Genomic DNA, 22,668 nt, shown 5'->3' with positions numbered 1-22,668 from the left:
TAAAATAATCAATCAGAAAATCATATCTAGAAACTCCAAGTGAATCTTGAAGTACATTTAGACTGGACCAAAGTCAGTGGGTTTATAGACCATTAAAACAAACACAAATTGCTACATGGCTCACAACATCAACAGAAGACCAAACAAACAAACAAACAAACAAACAGACAAAAAATATCCAGCATTGAGAAGGCATCTCCTACAATAAAACAGCTGTTTATCCCTATACTGAAGCAAAAGAGCTTTAAAAACATGCTCTCAGTACTATTTGCTAATTGTCATTATGTTATAATCAATTGTGGTCCGTATTGCATTTCTTAATTGATTTAACATTTTAGAAAATGATTGGTGTTGGTTTTTCAGTAGTGTAATAGAGCTGGTCTGTGCTAATTTGCAAGAGTTGATTGCTACACTTTGAGGAACTTTGAGAGCCAGTTGATAAGTCTAGCCATTATTAAAGTGTAAATGATATAAACTTACAAATAAATTGGGTCATAAATTCTAAAAAATTCACCACTTCCTGAATATTTACTACATTTTACTATTACCTGTGTCTTGAGTTTATTTATGTCTATTGTGTCTGCATGGTAGAAATAGCATGTAATGGCGTTCACGATTCTTTCTGACTCCACATTCAGTGATTTCACATTGCTCACTTGGAATTGATTAGTAAGAGTATTTACACCATAGAAATTGATGAACTCTACAAATTAAGACACTCTCCAACCCACCATCTAGAGCTGGTTGTTAAACATTGAGCAGACCACCATTGTTTGGCTTTCATACAAATCGAATTAATACAATGAGATTTTACCTTAGTATGAAATGGGTATTTTCAGCATTCCTAAAAAAAACATTAACAGGAGAGTAGTTGGACTTTCTGATCAAGAATGGTTTTATTTTAGGGACTTCCCTGGTGGTCCAGTGGTTAAGGCTCCTTGCTTCCACTGCAGGGGACGCAGATGCAATCCCTTGTCAGGGGGAACTAAGATCCCACATGCTGCCCGGCACAGCTCAAAAAACAAACAAAAAGAAGTATTTTTTAATTTTCAATATCAGAAACAATAATTAGAATTAATAGATAAACTTAATGCTTACAGTTAAGCATTAATCAATTAACAGGTGGCCAGTCAGCAAATACTACTGAGCTCTGTGATATTAGCTGCAGTGACGAGTACATTAGAAACAGCTGTGTGACCAGTTTCTCTTGTATTGTATAATGCTTTTTAGGATATTGTCCATTATATCCCATAAAGAACCCATTTCGGAGGACCAAATGGGTCTGACAAAATTTCTCTCCAACTCAAATAAATAGAATTTACTAAATTGAGAGGGTTTGCTTTTCCTTAGCTACTGGACAGTTTTTTCTCATGCAAGTGGTGAATTTTGCAGCTTATTATGTCTCCACCTTTAGCTTGGCTATTATGATACTTAGAAACAAATATGCAACCCCCTTTAACAACTGCCCAGGACCTCCTGATCTGCATTTTTGTGTATCAATTTTAACACTGGCTTTATTTTACTGTTCTAATTTTATTTTCTGTTTTGTACTCTATTTTTAGTGGGTATGTGTTAAACTGTCTGGCTAGGATCCCTTAGGTGGGAATTTTCCCTTCCCCACAGCCTAATGGATCTACTTAACCTGAGGTAACCTCATTCTTGGCCACAGGTGATTGGGCCCTGACCTAACCTGAGCCAGATGAATCTCTTTCCTTTGGTTTGGACTTGGGGCAGAGGGAAACAAGTCAGTCTCTCTTCAGGGACCTCTAATTAGATTAAAATTTGGTGTACTTGATGACCTTGTGCTGCCTTGTGGACCAAGAACAAAGGAAGAAAGTCAATAGTGAGAAAACAGGGAGGGTGGAGCAGACGCTGGGCAAGACCACAGTTAGGAAACACTTAGAGAATGTGCCTACCACATTTGGTTTTGTGTATGTTTGGTCCCAAGGCAGAGCTGCATTCCTGTCCTTGAACCTCTGAGCCCTCCTCAAATCCTTATGGTAAATTCTCTTTTAGGTTTTTATTTCTAGTTGCTTTCTTTTACTTGCAAGCAAAGACTGCTGACAGCACACTAAACGTTATTCTACTATACATATTTTTGTTTGATAACTCTGTCTATTGGTAATGGGGTAGATGTAAATAAATAAAATATTTATAATCAGTGTTATATTATTGCAATATTTTATTTATTTAACAAAGTTTTCCAAGTGATAAAATTGCCTTAGGAAGACAAACCTAGGTACTTCCCAATTAAGTACATAGAAACATTTTATATTTTGCTATTTACAATGAAGAAGAAAATGGCTTTGTAGTTTTGCTTTGTGACTCAAAATTTTACTGCCTCCGCCTCAGCCCCTTTCATAATTCCCCCTCCTCCTATATTCTAACTTAGTGTAGCTTGATTTTCTATTGCTGCTGTAACAAAATTCCTGCAAACTCAGTGCATTAAAACAACAAAGTTCTGTGGGTCTTAAGTGTGTTATGGATCCCACCAGACTAAAATCAAAGCATTGGCAGGCTGTTCCTTTCTGGAGGCTCTAAGGGAGAATCTGCTACCTGTTCATTCAGGTTGTTGGTAAAGTTCAGTTCCCCATGGATATAGGTCTGAGATTGCAGTTCCCTTGCAGGCGTTCCCAGCTGAGGAGTGTTCCCAGCTCCCAGAGGCCATCTGCATTCCTTGGCTCGTAATATCCTTTTCTCCATCTTCAAAGTCAGCAATGGTAAGTGGAGTCCTTCTTACATCTCTTTCTTACACAGTTTGACGGCTCTTTATAAACAGTGAGAGTTGTCTATGACCTGACTCCTATCTATTTGTTTATCCTCATCTTCTTTGTTCCCTTTCTCAAACCTTCAACCTGTGTATATCCACCACTTTTTGTTCCCTATTTTACCTGTGCACATACTGTTCTCTTTCCCTAAAAATGGTTCCCCCACCACCACCATTTGCCTCCTTCTGAAACCATGCCATTCTCTTGGTAAACTACTGTTCACTTCTGAAGTCTTAATTTAAACCTTCTCTGCACCTCTTGGTCCTCTGAGCCATCACTATAATTTATAAGTACCTCTTTTTAGCATTCTTCATAATGAAAGAGATATTTTATTTTTTTATATGTGTGATTCTCCTTTTGGATTTTACCTCCTTGAAGTTGGTTACCATATCCTTTTCATCTTTGTGTACCAATGGACCTAGCATAGTGCCTTGCACACAGATAGCACACAATAGTGCCAAGTGAATGGATCTACAAAAGTAACAAGCTATAAAAAATTTGTAGAATACATATTTTGAATCCAAACTTTTAGCTACTTAATTAGTGCTGGTCTGGAAAATAAACCAAACATTCAGATTTTCCTAACAGTTGAACTTTAGCAGTTGGAAAGATAGAATGGATCTATGTTTTTGGATAGAGTTTAAGCACCAAATGATGTCAGGGTTCCTGAAGATTTGACAATTACTGCATCAACAAGTTACCACCAGTAAAGGATTTAGATATTCACAGGAAGCCCATTTGGTAAGCTTGTTTCAAGATCATTTTTAATGCTTTTTCATTATATCAGTTATAATTAAACTACTTTATATATGTAATTATGTGGCCTAGTAATCGAGACAATATATTATGGAACTGTGTAAAACAAGTCCTACAGATTTGTACTTCTTCCGGGCTCTGTTAGTATTTAATCGGTTTCTGGCCACCCACTGAGCTGGTCTGGAAGAAGCTGCCTTTTGATCCCTTTTATGAAATGACCTTTGAGGGCAAAAATAGATGAGACTAAACCTTAAAAGGTTTGTTATAAATATTCTGTTTGGCATCATGTATCTTTCCAAAATGCCAGAATAAAACACTTAACTGAAAAGGGTAACTTTAATGTTTTAGACAAACAAGTCTAAGCCCACCACTATAGGCTGCTTGTAATATATGCTGGTCCAATTGGCCACAGAGACCCACACAACTGCCTTGTCTAGGGGCCAGCAACAAGTGAGGATGATGAAACTCCTTCCACACTTGATTACAATACCAGAGGTGGTCTTTTGTTATTTTAGTATCCCTTTTGCCCTGTAATCCTCACTCTTTGCAGTCTGTGTAACCAGCCAATGCTCCCATCTGTCATTAGAAGCAACATAAGTACTCAGAAGGGAGAAACAGTTCATATTAATGATGCCAACCTGTTCTGTCCTTCTTTAATCAGAAAAGGCTTATATAAAGCCTGTGTAAAGGGTGCAGGTGAAAACAGCTTATGACTGACAAATGTAACGGGTCCCAAGACTATAAAAATATATTTTTTATTACGACTAGATACAAGAACAGTGACTGTCATGAAATGATGTAAGATTTCTCTTGAAAAAATGATGTAAGGAGGATTGATTCCTTCCTTCAGTGTTTAAATCTCTGAATCAGATTAGCTGGCCCATTCTCCATCACTTATTCATACAACAAACACTTACTGGTGACTTACTATGTGAGAGGCACAAGTTGCTAAAAATAGAGCAAGGGTCTACAACTCTCCACACAGATATATGCTTTATATTCTCACTGTTATAAGTCAAGGTTTCTATAATTCTTACCATGCACAACTGTTGAATTTTCTTTGTGTATGTTTATCTTTAACATCTCCCGGAAGTGGCTTCTATTTTAGTTTATTTTTGACCAAATGACCTGCTTCTGTTGAAGGAGGGCCTTCAAGACAGAGACCCATGATTGTACCATCTCAGAGAAAAGTGTATCATCTCAAAGAAATGGTGTTGGGATGTCACATTGGGATAAAGAAAAGTCTTGTTAGGCAGAAACTTAATGTGATGTTAAAGGGAGAGTAAGACCAGAAGTGTTTGAAACGACTTAAAGGTCTGAACAAGGAAATCAGAGGAAAAATGAGGCTGTAAAACAATTTCATCATTCAGCATGTAGATTTATAGATGTTTACTACCTGATCTAAGATGACAGCAACTCCAAGAAAAGTTACACACACAAAAACCTCTCTCCCTCAAGATACACCAGAGAGGAAGGCATGTGTAATTGTAGGAGTGAACAACAGATTAAGCTGAAGAAGAAATAAAAGTAGAGAACAAGATGGAGGAATTATGAGAGCTAGGTAAATGTAAACATAAAAATTCTTATTTAAAACAGGTTAAAACTTTGAAACTATAAAGTACCTATCCATAGAGTGTGGCAAATAAGTCAATTATTTGACCTATCCAAAAAAGGCTTTATAATTTCTTTAGGAACACACACACACAAAGCAAGCAAATTTGGAGAAAGCCTATTTAAATTTTATTCCATTTTTAAATTAAAAATGAATAAATGCTAGTTTGCTAACTTCTGGAATGTTAGATTTAATGCATATAAAATTTTAGAAATATCTTAAAACATTATAAATTCTAATCAGTAATAATGCATTTAAAATTTTGAAAAAAGGAAATAATTACTTACGATTTTAATCGGCTAAGTTAAATAACCTACCATAAATATGTTAACTTAAATTCATTAATATTTTTAATATTAGACATATTATTTATTATCTATTAAATGTCAGAGAGGGACCTTACTGTATGATTTCTAGTAATAATCTATGATGTCATTATTCTATTTTTATATATATTTACATTTAGTTGAATAATTTGTGTCACTTAGAAAAGTTAAAGATATACCTAAGCTTTAGTTTCTTGAGACAGTAAACTTATAGTCCTCAGAAGATTGAAGTTATCCTCTTAAGCATTAATTTATTCATTGTGCTTGTTAGGTGGGAAGAAAAGTAGGTTGTTAGTAAAAATCAGCACAGGATATTTACAATTTATTATTCTATTTCACAGCAATAGCTATTGCTAGTATTTTAGTGTATGTTCTTTTCTTTCCCTCAATGAACATAATGTCTCTATATTTGTACTTTTAAAATAAAACGCACTGTACAATGTGTGCTATTTGGTAATTTGCTCTTCTACTCAAACTCAGTGTATCATAGACATATCTTTCAATTTCAACAAATAAAATAATGGCTAAATATGTTCCATATTTTTAAGTGTACCATAATTACCAACATACTGATGAGCATTATGTTAACCAATTTTCTTCTTTCTAAGCATGGTCTTCTATATACATCTATACACATCCTTAGGCATGTGGGGTCAATGGTGTTCATGTTTAAAAATTTTTTACATATTTTTAAAAGTTGCTCAAAAGATTGTACTAATTTATGTATTCGTAAGCCATACAGTTTCGTTGTCCTGAATTCGGGACAGTAGCAGTTATTTCTACTTTTAATCTTTGCTAATATGATTTTGGAAAAAATGACATTTTCCATCAAAATTTCTAAGTTGTATTTTTAACTAGTGGAGAGGTTGAACTTTTCTTTAACCATAAATTTATTAGTGCATTATAATCCTTCTTTTGTATGGTTTCTTCAATTCTATCTCTTTTTTAATTGAAGTAAAGTTGATTTACAGTATCACATTAGTTTCAGGTGTACAACGACTAGGTCCTTTTTTCCACTGAGGTGTTTCTCTAGTTTTTGTTGATTTGCAAGAACCTTTATATATTAGTAATTTTGTCCTCATACATTTCAAATGTCTTTCCCCAGTTCAGCATACAAAATGAAAAATTTTTAAATATTTGTTATGCAGTGAACAAAATACGTCCAACCACAGGACAATAGGGAAATTCTTATTTTTCACTTTAAATTCAAGTGGAAGAAAAAAAGTGTCAAGGAAGCTGTTTCTGTATTCTCTTTTAAAATAAATTTCTGTAACAATTTGAGTTAATTTATCATTTCCAAGATGCTTGAGACTGTTTGAAACCCAGTATTAACTAAATTACTTATGCCATTGTTAAATAATAAGCTGTTTAAAATATTAGATTTTTTGAAAAATTATAGAAACAAAAGATATAGACTAAATATATATTCTAAAAATATAGACTAAATATATATTCTATATATAGAATTTAATCTCTGAAAGACTTAATTCTTAATGTCATACTATGACTTATTTGATTTTAGATACAGAATGAAAATCTTCATCCTTAGAGATCAGCCCACAGGTAGAAATGGCGATCAGCTGTCTTTTCCCCAGGACACCAATAACCCATATCAATTAGATCATTGACATCTGTGTAGTTCCTGTGCAGGATTTTACTTCTTTCAATGAACGAGGTCTTTCCATTCTGTTTTTATTTGCTGACAGCAGAAAATATGTCTACAGTTCATTCACATAATGAATGGGGTGGTAAATTAATTCTATGGGGACTAAGATTGTTTGGTTTGTCATGAAACCTACTCGGCATTTACGGCTTTTTCCCTTTTGTGCTATTCCAGTACACTGTTAAAAGATTGTGCCATAAATCCGAAAGCATGTTTTGCAAAGTTCATATCTGCATTTGCTACCTTTAATATTAATAGGAGTGTATCTTTAAAGTGAGTAAATTGAGAAAGTGGCTGAAACTATAGTTTATAAAAGAAGATTAGTGGGTTTAATATGCACTGGAGAGTAAAATAAAAATCTTATTACTGTATGGAGAAATTACCTCATAAAGAAGCTAATACAACAGGCTAGGGAGTAATTTTTAACAAGGTTTTTTATGATGCACAAGTGTAGGCAAGTTAATGAACTTATCTTTCTAGTTATTTTCAGATTGTAACAACGCTAGCCTTTTCTAGTTCTTGGGTTTTAAAAAGTAAAATACATTTAATCACCTACAATAAAACTAATTCATTACTTTAATAAATCAAGTACAATCTTATACTGTATACTTAAATGTTGTGTCAGTAATGCTGGAAACTAGATCAGGTGCTAATGTTTACCATGGAATAGAGCAAAAGGTAACCAGGAAGCTTATTTATTATTTAAATTAGTGTCTCATTTTGACAGTCACAGTCAGTTTGGAAAGATTTGACTCTCTTTCCAGCTATTGGATGCAGGAAGTAGAGACAAAAATTGAGAAAATACTTTGTTTTAGTAATCACACACCGCTTTGCAGCATGACCATTTGCTCTTTGAAATTCACACAAACAATTCTGAAGAATTGTACATTCAACAGACAAACAACTTGGGGAGGAATCAGTACATCCAGAATGTCCATCTGCCAACATCTAGCGTGGAACAGTTAGGGATTATTTAGGAAGAGCAGGTCTGCATTTTTTCTGCTCAACGACAAAAGACAAACTACCGAATCTTCACACTAATTGCTAAGAAGCTTCCTATCCTGAAAAAAGTGATGAATTTGTAAAAATAAAGTGAAGAAAAAGGTAAATGGATGAAGAAATGGTTAGAAAAATAAACCTCTTTGTAATATCTAACTTAAATCAGATTTATGATAACAGGTTCACATCCATCGCTCCAAATTATAGTACATAACGTACACACACACACACTAACATCTTATTTTAATTTTTACTTTTCTTCAACATTGGGATACCAAAGAAAATCATTTGAATTAGAATGACCAGTGTAAAATCCTGCATATGTGCCATGTTAGAACCAGTGATGAAATGCTCTGTCTTAGAGATAGTAGGTGCCCAGTCTATCCTGATTTTATCAACTTAATAACACAGCCTTTCACAGAACCATTTAGGGTCCCTGTGCCCTGCAGTCAAACACTGTTTTTTAGGGTCCCTTGCAGTAAGTCTGCTGAATGTCACTCTGTCTGCTGGACATTTCTTATCTCCTTTCACTATCCACCTGTCTCCAATCAATATTTTTCTGTCTTATACTACGCTCTTGGCACTTTCTCTGATAAATCACAGAGGATCATATTGAGTTTAAGTAATTCAAGCTGAAGTGTTAGCCAACTGATAGATTACCATTTATAGATAGTAAAATGCCTATTTCTTTATAGTACTATTGTATGATACTGATCACAGTAAATTCAGGCAAGATAGCAGCCTAGTGGTGAAGGTACCATATTTTCACCAATGTTACTTAAGGTGTCCTTAAATTACCACATACAAGTAGCTGCCTACTCTCAGTTCTGGGGAGTTGACTTTGCCTGGTAATTAATGTTACATAATAATGAAATATACCTGTGTTTAAAAATGTTGTTTGCTGCACACAAAGTAATTTATAAAATACTTTGTATAGCTGAATATATATTGCTATATATGTATATATAAACATGTATGTGCCTATGTTTGGAATAAACACAGGTAGAGCAGGAACGAACACACTTAACTGCACCTAAGAATTCACTGAATTTATTCTGCCTAAGGCTTGGTTTCTGAGTTGCAGAAATTAGATGTCTTACATGATATCCAAATGATGGCAACCCCACCAACCCAGTTTTCAAAGGTAATAAACTGGTACAAGGGTAGAATTTCTTGATGCCTAACTATTATTGTTATGATGAAATAATGTGTTTTTCCATATTGAGGGATTTTACAACCAAAGTAATTCTAGGCTGCTGGGAAGATTTTGATAGATTATATGTGTTTCCTTCCAAGGTCTTGGAAGATCAGTCAATGGTGGGAAAAGTGTCACAACAACCTAGAAGGCAATCTGGAGTGCTTGATCTCACTCTGGAGATTTGGTTGGATTGTTGAATAGAATTCCACAGTCAGCGTTGAACTGAAATCTTTATATGTAATGTTCATCTTTATGCTCTAAACGCTTTATTTTTTTCTTTGTCTCGCTGGGTAACTCCTCTCCAAATCATCAAGACCATTGTCCTTGTGTTTTAAGGGAATGGATACCTCTGGGAAGTTCTTTCTACTAAGCCAGACTCAGAAAACCCCTCATAAGAGATAAGATGTGTACAATGGGATAACAGAAAGAAAGCAGACAGAAAACTGAAGTGTGAGTAGGTGTGTGCTCCAGGCCTGACCATCTGGGAGTGGAGATGGAATTGGTCACTGTGGTTTTGGCAGTGAGGGTTGGGCCGGGAGAGATCTCAGCCAGAACAGATAAGGGCACTGGGTGGTGAGATTTGATAGAGACAGTGTGTAGCCATGTGGCTGGGGGCACTGTCTAAAGCCTCCAGAAATCAGAGAGGTGACCTGTTGGCAGATGTCTAAATGCCTAATGCAATAGTTGGATTTTCTCAGGAAAAAGTTTAATTGTTACATAAAATAAATAACTTTCATTGTTTTTTCTCTTAATTCAAACGAAATTAGTTTCTGAATTTAGGGTGTTTAGGATTTTACTTCCTTTCCTTTCCCTGCCTTCCTGTTTTCCCACCTTCCTTCCTTCATCCCCACTCCATCCTTCCATCCCTCTTTCTTTTCCGTCCTCCCTCACTTTTTCTTTCTCCCTCTCTTTTTCTTCCTTCCTTCCTTCCTCCCTTCCTTCCTTCCTTTTTTCTTTCTTCCCTTCTTCTGTTTTTCTCTCTTTCTTTCAATTACAAGCACTACCACAGTTGCTGCTTGGATGCATTCTAGAAATATAATTTCTGAATCAAAATACATTTTAAAAATCAAAGGCTTTTCATTTAAAAAAATGTCCTTCACAAATATTCTAACAACTTTCCCTCCCTCCAACAATACATGAGTCCCTGTTTCTCCGTCCCCTCACCTACAGTGGATATTACCATTTAACAGTACTTTTGATAATTTGATTAAGTATAAGCTTAGTATCAGAAATAGTACTCATCAAAACTCAATATTTCTCAGAAAATGGACTAGAATTTCCCATGATGAATTACAAGAGGGGCAAAGATCTTTCTGAGGAATAATTTTAATTCTATTTCCTTGAATCACCCCTTTTTACTGGGGTAGTTCAGGAAGATTCTCTTTTTCTCTCTGTGACAAAAATCTCAATATGATAATTTTAATGTTCTGCTTCTCTAGTCATTACAAAATTCCTAATCCATGGTCACATTCTGGTTTTGAGACTAATGAATTGGTTTTAGGGATTTCTTTTTCTTTTATGCCTTTTCCTTGTACAATGGAGTCATCAGAGGCCCCCTGACTTTTTGTTGTCCTTTCTTTTCTAGGTGGTATTCTATGGGCGGTCAATTTAAAAGTTGGTCTCAAGTGCAACTGGTTGTAAGGACTGGGGTCAACTGATGTTCCTCATTTGTGATTGTCTACAAAGATAGCAAATATCTCAGAGGTAGTCCCCTTGAAGTAATGACATTCAGGGCTAAACTGCACACATGCATATGTATAAGTATGTGTGTTTCTGTTGAGAGTGGGGGGTGAAGAAATAGTGAATAATTGAAGAAATGATTCTGTAAATGAAAGATCCAATGTGAAGTGTTTTTTTCCTGAAAAAATTGTGTTATTACTTTTTTTGTGATATAAGAAAAAATAATAAGCACAAAAACTCACCCATGACATGTTCCCAGTCTTTGGAAATGTGATTTTAACAGATTCCATAGTTTCATCAAATATGTCCTGTCTGTCCTATGCCTCTCTGCCCCTACAAAGTCCACATCATTCTCTTTGTCCAAAAGCTCAGTTAGGAGCCTGCTGAACATATCAGCTCATGAACATGTGGTACATGTTACCTACCTTGTTTTGTTAATGTATTCCACATGTCCCCGGCCTATTTTATGAAATAGGTTCCTTATCTATTCTATTTGTCTCTATTTCTTACTGTTCTGAATACACCCATTCTCTTTCATGTTATTTGCCACTGAGAATATTTAATATAAATGTTTTCCATTCATAAATTTACTTTACATATAAATAATGATGCTTTCAATATAGTTCAGGACCACAGAGGGATAATCCTCCCTAAACCATATGGTATGAATATTTGAACTTAAAATATAGGCTTTAAAGACAAGTATTCAATCGGCAGGGAAACAGTCTATTTAAAATCTGTTACTCATAGAGACATCAAGGAACATCACACATTCTCATTTGCTATTAGCTGTTTGTTATTAGGAAAACATTTTACATGGATAATCAACCATGTGAGAATTACAAAGCACTTCACAAATCCATTTATGAAGCAAATCTGCCTAGAGTGACTCTGGACAGGAGGCAAATAGAGTTTGTACACTAACATGGAGACACCAGCCCTTGACTGTAATACAGACTGGAGCACACCTTCATCTGATAAATGAATGAGTCATGCTAATCCAGATGTGCTGTTGATTCAGTATCTGGCCTGGAACATAATGCACCCTCTTAAGATGTGAGAAGGGGAGAAGGAAAGGACTAAACACTCTCCCTCCACACCCTTCCTGAACTCAGAGGTTTATATCTAAATTAAGGCCAAGAATCACTCAGCCAGAGCTGTCAGCCTCCATGGTCACTGACCTAGCAGCTTTCAATAACGCTGAGAAATCTGTCATTCAAGATGCAGCTGTAGAGCATCTGCACATGGGCAGGGTTGGCCTTGCTCGGCTCAGGACTGGTCACGTGAATGTGTTTGCATTTCTGTGTTTGTCTCCAATTCCCGGGAAATACCTGCTCCCTTTCCACTCCCTGTGGCCCAAGGTAAAGCACAGAAAGAGTTCTGGCCCAGGAATTAGACAGGACCAGGAGTAGCCTTGGATCTGAGATGAACTGAAGGAAACTCACTTTACTGTTTCATTTTCTACAACAGCTAAGTGCACAATAATTCTTATTTTGCCTTTATTCATAAGGATAATGTAAGGATAAAATTATACAATGGGCATAAATATATTTTGGAAGTTTAAGTGTTCTTCATCTTTGTGCTTTTCTCTATGTACATTTTTCTGCAGTAAATATGTATTTACTTTTTAGTATAAAAGAACCAATACATTCTATTTTTTTTAAAAATTCTACCTACATATGGTATGAGCATGTTCTAAAGAATGTATACTGGAAAATTAAAATAGCAGTACTTAATTGTGGCAGGAAATTGCAACTTGGTTGCAAGTATACATAGATTAGAATTCCAGCATGAGTTTATTTTTAAAGATTTGTGAAATTAATCAGGGCAAACATGTACTTTCTAAGTCCTTACTACATACTGAAAACACTCCAACATAATAAATAGTGTTAGCCCATAATACAGAAGCCTGCCTGTTTCCTCACCTCAGTGTCATTGATGAATCGATGTAGCAAGGAGACAATTAGGAATTTGGGAGTCCCAGGAAGAGCTTCAGCAAGCTTCTTCTTTGTGATGATGAACATCTTACCAAGCAGAGTAACAAGATCCTGGTACCTATGTAATTTAGGAGGTGCTTGTGTAATTCTTGTTCAGGCTTGTAAAAAAAAAAAAAAAAAAAAAAAAAAGAGTAAGGGGCTTCCCTGGTGGCGCAGTGGTTGAGAGTCCGCCTGCTGATGCAGGGGACACGGGTTCGTGCCCCGGTCTGGGAAGATCCCACATGCCGCGGAGCGGCTGGGCCCGCAAGCCATGGCCGCTGAGCCTGCGCGCCCAGAGCCTGTGCTCTGCAACGGGAAAGGCCACAGCAGTGAGAAGCCCGCGTACCGCAAAAAAAAAAAAAAAAAAAAAGTAAGAACAGAAAGTAGGAGCTGTCTCTCTCTTCTGAGAACTTGCTTTCCAGCCCTATGAATAGTTAATTCCCTTCATTAGTTGATCTCCAGCCCTGTCCTGGCCATCATAGCACCCGTCCTTGCCTTAAATTGTGCACGAGATGATTCTATTTGCATATCTTGCCTCCATTACACTCAACATTTCCAAATTCAGATAGCTATCACATCTGGAAAAGATATCCTTATATTAGTAGAAGTGTAGACACTTGAAAATAATTATTGACATCATAAGAGAAATTACAGGAAACTAGTCGCTGTTGGAAAGCATACATTGGAGGAGAAAGAACCTGCCTTCCTCTGGCCAACACGACCTTATTTAAGTGACATGTTGGTTACATTTCTAATGATATGTTAAATTGACCTTAAGTAACCAGGTCACAAGGTTAGTAGAAGCCAGCATTAGTTGGAGAAGAGTTTTGAATCTCCTGAAATGATCATCTTCCTCTCCCCTACAGGCAGTCAACAAAATGCATATGTTTATTATGTGACTTTTTTTTAATGTAGAATTTTAAAAATTGTTTATGTATTTTAACCTCATTTCTGGGCCTATGGTCTTTTTCACATTTTTACTTCAAGACTTACCTCAAATTCTGTTCATTTCTGAGGTTAAAAATACCTTAGGTCTTGATGGTATTGGAATCAACAAAGGATGTTTCACTTCATAGAGCCCCTAAACTTTTCCCTTCTACAAAGTAAATGGAGAGGTGGGTGTGACTTTCTCTTGAGATGCAGGGAAGAGATTAGTTTGGGAGTGAAACAAAGTAATAAGAGTAATACCACAAGCAATGCTGATAAATACATTTTATTACTTAAAAGTCACCATGAATTTTAGGTAGTGACAGAAAGTATGTTAATTTCTCAGTCTTCAGATCAGGACTCCAACACGTAACCCTAAATTTGCTAGGAAACTGGAAACAAAATATCTAATACCTGTTCCCATTTCCTGTAACACTTCTATCCACCATGGTTCAAAACATCAGCAAAAATTTTTTTTGTTTGTTTTTGGCGGTACGTGGGCTTCTCATTGTTGTGGCCTCTCCCATTGTGGAGCACATGCTCCGGGCACGCAGGCTCAGCGGCTCCGCGGCATGTGGGACCCTCCCGGACCGGGGCACGAACCCGTGTCCCCTGCATCGGCAGGCGGACTCTCAACCACTGCACCACCAGGGAAGCCCAGCAAAATTTTTGATTTACGTTTATTTCCTCTCTGTAACTAGTGAGTCATCAAAGTAGTTTTGATTTTCCCTTTAGAATGACTGCCTATCTGTTCTTCATCCTTCACTGACACTGATACATCATTCCAGACTAAAACCCTTCTCACTTCAAATATCAATGACTGAAACATTCTATTTGATTACATAGCCACGTGACGGTATAACATGTTGATAGACCATTGCTCTTCCATGGAATAGAAATACCAAAAATAATCACAGATAATTAAAGTAATAATAATGATGTCATTAGGACAGAGAAGCTGAAGCAAAGGTAGGAATGGAAATATTTCAAAATAAAACTACTGATTTTAACATCTGCAATGTTTTCCAGTATATGAATGGGCTATCTTACAAAAACTGAGATTGATTGTTTTCAGAGTAGTCCAGAAGGTGGTACATTTAGGCGTTTTTTATATCAATTAGGATAAATGTTTCTGATCATTTAGGGTCAATTTGGACAGAGCCTTGTAGTCTTGGTTATTCAATATACTTCATTTGTTGTAAACATCAACACTGCTACTACTAATAGTATTAATGAAGTACAATCTATTAATTGGGAAGCCTGTATTCAATTTCAGTTACTTTATCATCTCTTTTTATACTGCCTTAGTGCTGCCATTTTACCATCAGAATGGAAGTAAGCGTGTGCACGCTTTTGAAGGAAGTACAGTATTTCATTTTGTTTCTTGTTGGTAGTTTTAGCAAAAGGTAGAGCTAGGAGAAGATGAAGAAATAAATAACAAAAATAAACATGCTTGTTAAGGAGATGTTAAGTGGATTCCTATGAAATTCGGTATTGACTCTATTACCAAAAGAAGGGAGAGCATTGGATAATTATAAATGATTGTTTTTCTTTTTCTTTTCCTAAAAATAAAACTTCACTGTAGTCAGTTATGCATCCATCTGCCTGAGAGCACATTGGTGTAGAGATTAGATACATTACAGAAGTCATTGAGAAAAAAGAAATGCAAAATAGGATTACACATCAAGACAGTAACTTCATAAACCAGGCTATTGCCTTGAAAGAGGATTTTCCAAATTCTTTTTTCTCCCATTTAGCATATCAAAAGCTGAGCACTGAGCTCCTGGAATTTTTTGGTACAGAAAAAGTTCTCTTTAGGCTACAGACAGCAAAGCCAGTAGGCTTACTGTTGCTGAGCAGAATTCTATGGTTTAGGATAACTTAAAGAACTTGTCTACCTGGGAGAAAATGGGAAGCAGAGGGGGAAGGAAAAGAAAGTCAGGCAGCCATGTATCTGGGGCTTTGGTCCAGAGGAGAAAGGCATGCTAAATACGGCAGGATCAACTCAATGGCAGAAGGCAATCTGGAAGAAACCCCAGCTTATTCAATCTTATGCAAAGAAAATATTGCTGTCATTTTTTTGTTTATGTCAATAGTATCATACCGTGGATTGTATAGGATGTGTATATGGACTTTAGTACCTAGTATAGTCCCTAATATATGGTAGATACTAAAAAAAAAAAAAGTTTGATGAATTAAGGAATGATTAGATAATCTCACATTGGGACACTATTTTCCTTATATATTACAGGTACTTTTCCTAAATCATCAAAGAGAAGAACGTAATGCATCCTTTTATTAAGTTGACTTGGTCACATGTGCTCTCAGAACAAAAAAAAATGTAGTATAAACAGTATCTATAGATCAGTTATGAAAAATAAATGTGTTGAAAATACAAGTTTTAAAAATAAATATTCTATAGGGAATTTTGAAAATTATTTTGGGGGAAATGAGAGGACCCTTTTCAAAGGCAGGAAGTACCTGAAGCAAAAGCCACGCTCAACATTTTGTTACTATTCTCAACCGATACCCGTTTCCTAGCTCAGGCATTCATATCATCGCCCAAGGCTGTGAGCATGGAGAATTCCGTGATCCCCAGTGAGCACTGTACAGGTGTTTCATGAGCCCTTAGTGACAACCAGCTTCCTAAAGTGCAGGAAGAGGACAGACCAGAGCAGAGCTCTAATGCAATTCATTGGTGCTTGTACTATAAGAATAAAAAAGAAAAAAAAAGAAAAAAATACCATCACAGAGATTTTTGGGGGTTTCACTTAACTATAATCTAAGAGACAATACTGATAGCAAGAGTGCCCTTTGCCTACAAGTCTGCTTTGTTTTCTTTCTCCTGTCCCCTGCCTCCATCTTTTCCCTAGTTCTGATGCAATAGGACACGGGCAGCAAGTGACACAGGGGACTGCACTGCAAACTGAAGTCAGGCTAGAACGGAATGAAGTGTTAGAGGTTTCTCTTTAAAATTCATCAGACATTCACACCCAACTTTAGAAATCAATGATCAGTGCATGTAGTACTTCAGTCACGGAAGTGAGGAAATGCATTAATGGGTGTCAGAAAACAGATTAAGAGGGCTCACCCCAGGGCCAACGGTCCTGTGAAATGGCAGAATTCAACTGTGAAAGAGTTCTTGGAGAGTCATAGTGTCTGCTTCTAAATAGTTTTCACTGCAAACTACCGCATAAAATATTTGCCATTCATTACTGATCCCTCAGTTCCTAATATGTTGTTATTGTTGTCATTTCATTATGATTCTTTGTGACAGTCCTAGACATCAGTTATTGAAATAAAGGAAAATTTGGATTTTGATTGTTTTTCATTTAAGTTCAAGGCTTCATTAATAGTTGGAAAGGTATAAATTATATTGGAATAAATGGAATAGATTTAAGACAAGGCATGTTAAATTTAAATCATGTATAGGTTTTCATACAGAGGAGAGAGGAGTTGGGGGTTGAGGAGAGCTATGAGGCACCAAGTAAAATCCAGAGGCCATAACATGAAGGCATGGTCTGATCCCTGCCCACTTCTCAATTTTTATCTCCTCCCATGTAGGGCTGGCTTCACGGGCCTGTGACACACTGGACCTCATGCTTGATTTAATGCTTCATTGTTGCCGTTCTGAAATTCTTAATTTTGCCTTTGATTTTGTGTTTTGTAAGTGAAGTCCAATGAGACAACGGAGCATGCCCACAAACAGAAGGAATGAGTGTCATGTGTGGGCCCACCGTTCCTCTACGCCCCAGTTCACTACGCCCTATCCACGCAAAATTCCACTGGATTCACGGGTATGTCAAAGCAACTACAAGGTAAGTGTGCTGTGTATACATATGGGTAAGAGGATGGTGCTGACAGCCCCCAGAGGCCATCTTCCAGTGCAGGAAGAAGACAATAGCATCCTAAGAAACACAAAGGATCAAGCAATCCTATCATGTCCTTTCTTACTCTTACTTCCCTTATTAGCTGATCACTTACACTGAAAGGGATGGTAGGGATGGGAAGGGAAAGAGAGCAGCCCATAGTCTCTTTTCCACTTTCTCCTTCCTCCTTATCCATCAGTAAACTGAAGGTGGAGAGTGTTGGTAGAATGTGTTTGTATCAGAAGTGAAATAAAAACAGTGGAGTTAGTTTTGTGCAGCATTTTTACTCTTTTGGTAAGAATGAAATACATATGTATGTACGAGCTATGAAACACAAATTGTGCAATTCCGGTGATTCTGCATATGAGGTAAATGTTCTTGTATTCATACTTAAAAGTGGCATTGCCCAATATAAAGATAAATGGAAAACATTATGGAAATGATTTAAAATTTTAACTTTTTATTTTTTAGACTTAGATGATATTAAATAACACGTAAAACAAAACAAAACAAAAATCCACTGTGACAAATCAAAAGAGACAGTGGAACAAAGGAAAAGATCTTATATTTTAGGAACTTTAATGACACATTTTTCTGCTTTTTGAACAAGGGGCCACATGTTCATTTTGTACTGGGTCCTGTAAATCACATAGTTTACTGTGCTTCCACTCTCCCCTTTGACCACATGAAATCGTTCTTGTTTCCAATCTCAGTGGTTCTTTCCCATCTCCAGTCCCTCCAGCGAACTCATCCCTCTGCTTGGACCACTTTCCTCCCTGCCTTCCACCTGGTTTGGCTTCCTTCCCATCTGAGTGAAATGTCACATTGCTCTCCATCACTGCTCCCTCCTTGTCTCTTAGCACTTATTAGTTATAATTAATTATTCAGTAATTCTTTTCTTTAAAATTTTTATTGAGGTATAATTGATTAACAATGTTGTGTTGGTTTTAGGTGTACAGCAAAGTGAATCAGTTATACATATACATATATCCACTCTTTTTTAGATTCTTTTCCCATATAGGCCATTACAGAGTATTGAGAAGAGTTCCCTGTGCCATACAGTAGGTCCTTATTAGTTATCTATTCTATATATAGTAGTGTGTATATGTCAATCCCAACACTCCAATTTGTCCCTACCCCCAACCCCCCAGTAACGATAAGTTTCTTTTCTACCTCTGTATTCAGTAATTCTTTAATCTACTTTTTAAAAAAATATATCATCATCCCAATGACATTGTAAGCTCCCAAGGGAAAGGGACTACTATTTATTCACTAAGTGGACTCAGTATGGACAGGGTAACAGCCAGTCAATATTTGTTGAATGAATAATGGAATTTGAGTTGAAGGAACTTTGCACCCAGATAATGAAAAATGTAAGGTGTCTTCCTAGAGAAATGTTATTTCACAGCTTGAATGTCTTTCAGAAGGGATGCCAAATATAGGACAGGATGCTCAGTTCAATGTAAATTTATGTTCACTAAATCCTGTATCTAATTCTGTGTTTTTATAGTCTAAATCTGTAAACCTTACCCTAAGAAACAATTGTACAAAGACTTGAGTCATTTTTTTTTAACGTCTTTATTGGAGTATAATTGCTTTAAAATAGTGTGTTAGTTTCTGCTTTATAACAAAGTGAATCAGTTATACCTATACATATGTTCCCATATCTCTTCCCTCTCGCGTCTCCCTACCTCCCACCCTCCCTATCCCACCCCTCCAGGCGGTTACAAAGCACCGAGCTGATCTCCCTGTGCTATGCGGCTCCTTCCCACTAGCTATCTACCTTACATTTGGTAGTGTATATATGTCCATGCCTCTCTCTCGCTTTGTCACAGCTTACCCTTCCCCCTCTCCATATCCTCAAGTCCGTTCTCTAGTAGGTCTGTGGCTTTATTCCTGTCTTACCCCTAGGTTCTTCATGACATATTTTTTTAATTCCATATATATGTGTTAGCATACGGTATTTGTCTTTCTCTTTCTGACTTACTTCACTCTGTATGACAGACTCTAGGTCTATCCACCTCATTACAAATAGCTCAATTTCATTTCTTTTTATGGCTGAGTAATATTCCACTGTATATATGTGCCACATCTTCTTTATCCATTCACCCGATGATGGACACTTAGGTTGCTTCCATCCCCAGGCTATTGTAAATAGAGCTGCAATGAACATTTTGGTACATGACTCTTTTTGAATTATGGTTTTCTCAGGGTATATGCCCAGTAGTGGGATTGCTGGGTCATATGGTAGTTCTATTTGTAGTTTTTTAAGGAACCTCCATACTGTTCTCCATAGTGGCTGTACCAATTCACATTCCCACCAGCAGTGCAAGAGTGTTCCCTTTTCTCCACACCCTCTCCAGCATTTATTGTTTCTAGAATTTTTGTTGATGGCCATTCTGACTGGTGTGAAATGATATCTCATTGTAGTTTTGATTTGCATTTCTCTAATGATTAATGATGTTGAGCATTCTTTCATGTGTTTGTTGGCAGTCTGTATATCTTCTTTGGAGAAATGTCTATTTAGGTCTTCTGCCCATTTTTGGATTGGTTTTTTTGTTTTTTTGTTATTGAGCTGCACGAGCTGCTTGTAAATTTTGGAAATTAATGCTTTGTCAGTTGCTTCATTTGCAAATATTTTCTCCATTATGAGAGTTGTCTTTTGGTCTTGTTTATGGTTTCCTTTGCTGTCCAAAAGCTTTGAAGTTTCATTAGGTCCCATTTGTTTGTTTTTATTTCCATTTCTCTAGGAGGTGGGTCAAAAAGGATCTTGCTGTGATTTATGTCATAGAGGGTTCTGCCTATGTTTTCTTCTAAGAGTTTGATAGTTTCTGGTCTTAAATTTAGGTCTTTAATCCATTTTGAGCTTATTTTTGTGTATGGTGTTAGGGAGTGATCTAATCTCATACTTTTACATGTACCTGTCCAGTTTTCCCAGCACCACTTATTGAAGAGGCTGTCCTTTCTCCACTGTACATTCCTGCCTCCTTTATCAAAGATAAGGTGACCATATGTGCATGGGTTTATCTCTGGTCTTTCTATCCTGTTCCATTGGTGTATATTTCTGTTTTTGTGCCAGTACCATACTGTCTTGATTACTGTATCTTTGTAGTATAGTCTGAAGTCAGGGAGCCTGATTCCTCCAGCTCCGTTTTTCGTTCTCAAGGACTTGAGTCTTTAAATCAAGTGTGAGTATGATAATAGCAGAGTGTAGTAGTTTGAACTTTATCTCAGTTATGAACCCAGTTAGAGAGCTGATAAAAGGTATAAGTTATTTCCCCCCCAGGCAAATGCATATAATCATATGCATTTACCTTCCCGGGGGAAGGCTTATAAGCTCTCTGAAGCCCATCCTTGAGTCTTCCTGCTGTCGCAGTCCCACATCTAATTGATCTTCAAATCTCCCAAATATACTCAAATCTATGCCCTTGTTCCTGTTCCCAGCGCCACTTAGTTCAAGTCATCATTTGTCATTAGGATTGTATGGTGGCTTCTTAACTGGTCCTTCCTTTTGTCTTTATCCCCTTTCACTCAATTCCACATAGCCTCTAAACTAGAGTTTTCTCCCTAAAACATGTTTCATTATCCCTCTCCCCTATTTAATATCCTTGCAGTATCCCTGAAAACGTCTTTACAATGGTATAGTAAATTTTGCCTACTTGGTGATGTTAAAAAAGGATAAAAGAAGACAATTTAGGTGATACAAACAAAACTTACTTAACGCTTCACAAAGTGGACAGTCTCCTTTCGGAGAACTGCAAAATGGGGTGGAAGGCAAAAAGCTTTGCTTGGATAAAGAATAAAGAACAAGGAAGAGGCAAATAGAAAATACCTGATTGTCTGGGGCTACATGGTCCACCTTGTTTGGAAATAAAGTACAGAGCCCAGTGTGGACTTGACGTTTGGGGATTGGCTGATTGGATATCCTGTGTTTCTGGTCAAGTGAAATTTACAGGGACACGAAAGTTATCTAAGTTTCAGTTTACCTACTGACCTGCACCCAGGACAAGAACAGCTCCACCTTGGGCCTAGTAAGCTTCTCCCTTCCCACTTTGTTAGTACTGGATTATTTGTAGTTTCTCAGTTCTACTGTGCTCTTTATAACTCTGTTGGGTGTACTTACTGTTCCCTAGGCTTAGAATGTACTCTTACCCTACTGTCTGTGTAGGGAAAGAAAAAGTTTTCCTTGACTTTCTTAGGGTCCATGGCTGGGTCTGAAAATCAGACCGACAAAGATTCACAGGAGAAAAGTGTACAGATTTACTTAATATAAATTTTATGTGACATGGAACATTTCATAAAGAACTGAAGACCTGAAGAAATAGTTAAGATTGAGTATTGTCCTGCTCGGTTTGATGACAAGTGAGCAATCATGTAGAAATTGGATAGGTTAAGGAGTATGAGGTAAGGGTAGTAAACTGGGGAGAAATGTAACAAGACCTATTTGTTAGGATTCTTCTCAGCATCTCTTTGTCTTTGGAGATGAAGACATATGCCAAGGTGTCATTTTTGGGAGTAGTGTGTCCTGAAGGCCATCAGTCTGCCAAGCAGAAGTTCTTCTGTGAAGCCTCGCCTGAATCTCCTTCCCATCCTTACCCCCACCTAAGGCTGACTTGACAACTCTCAGGTCCCTGTTTCTCATAAATACACCACCAGGGCTTCCCTGGTGGCGCAGTGGTTGAGAGTCCGCCTGCCGATGCAGGGGACACGGGTTTGTGCCCCGTCTGCGAGGATCCCACATGCCGCGGAACAGCTGGGCCCGTGAGCCATGGCCGCTGGGCCTGCGCGTCCGGAGCCTGTGCTCCACAACGCGAGAGGCCACAACGGTGAGAGGCCCGCGTACCACAAAAAAAAAAAAAGCAAAAAGGCAGAAATTTCAGGGCATCATTGTTCT

Source organism: Monodon monoceros, unplaced genomic scaffold, assembly GCF_005190385.1.
Source record: "Monodon monoceros isolate NGI ecotype Baffin Bay Population unplaced genomic scaffold, NGI_Narwhal_1 Super_Scaffold_11, whole genome shotgun sequence".
NCBI classification, from domain to species: domain Eukaryota; kingdom Metazoa; phylum Chordata; class Mammalia; order Artiodactyla; family Monodontidae; genus Monodon; species Monodon monoceros.
The sequence above is the reverse complement of the archived record's forward strand: the minus strand, read 5'-3'. Positions refer to the sequence as shown.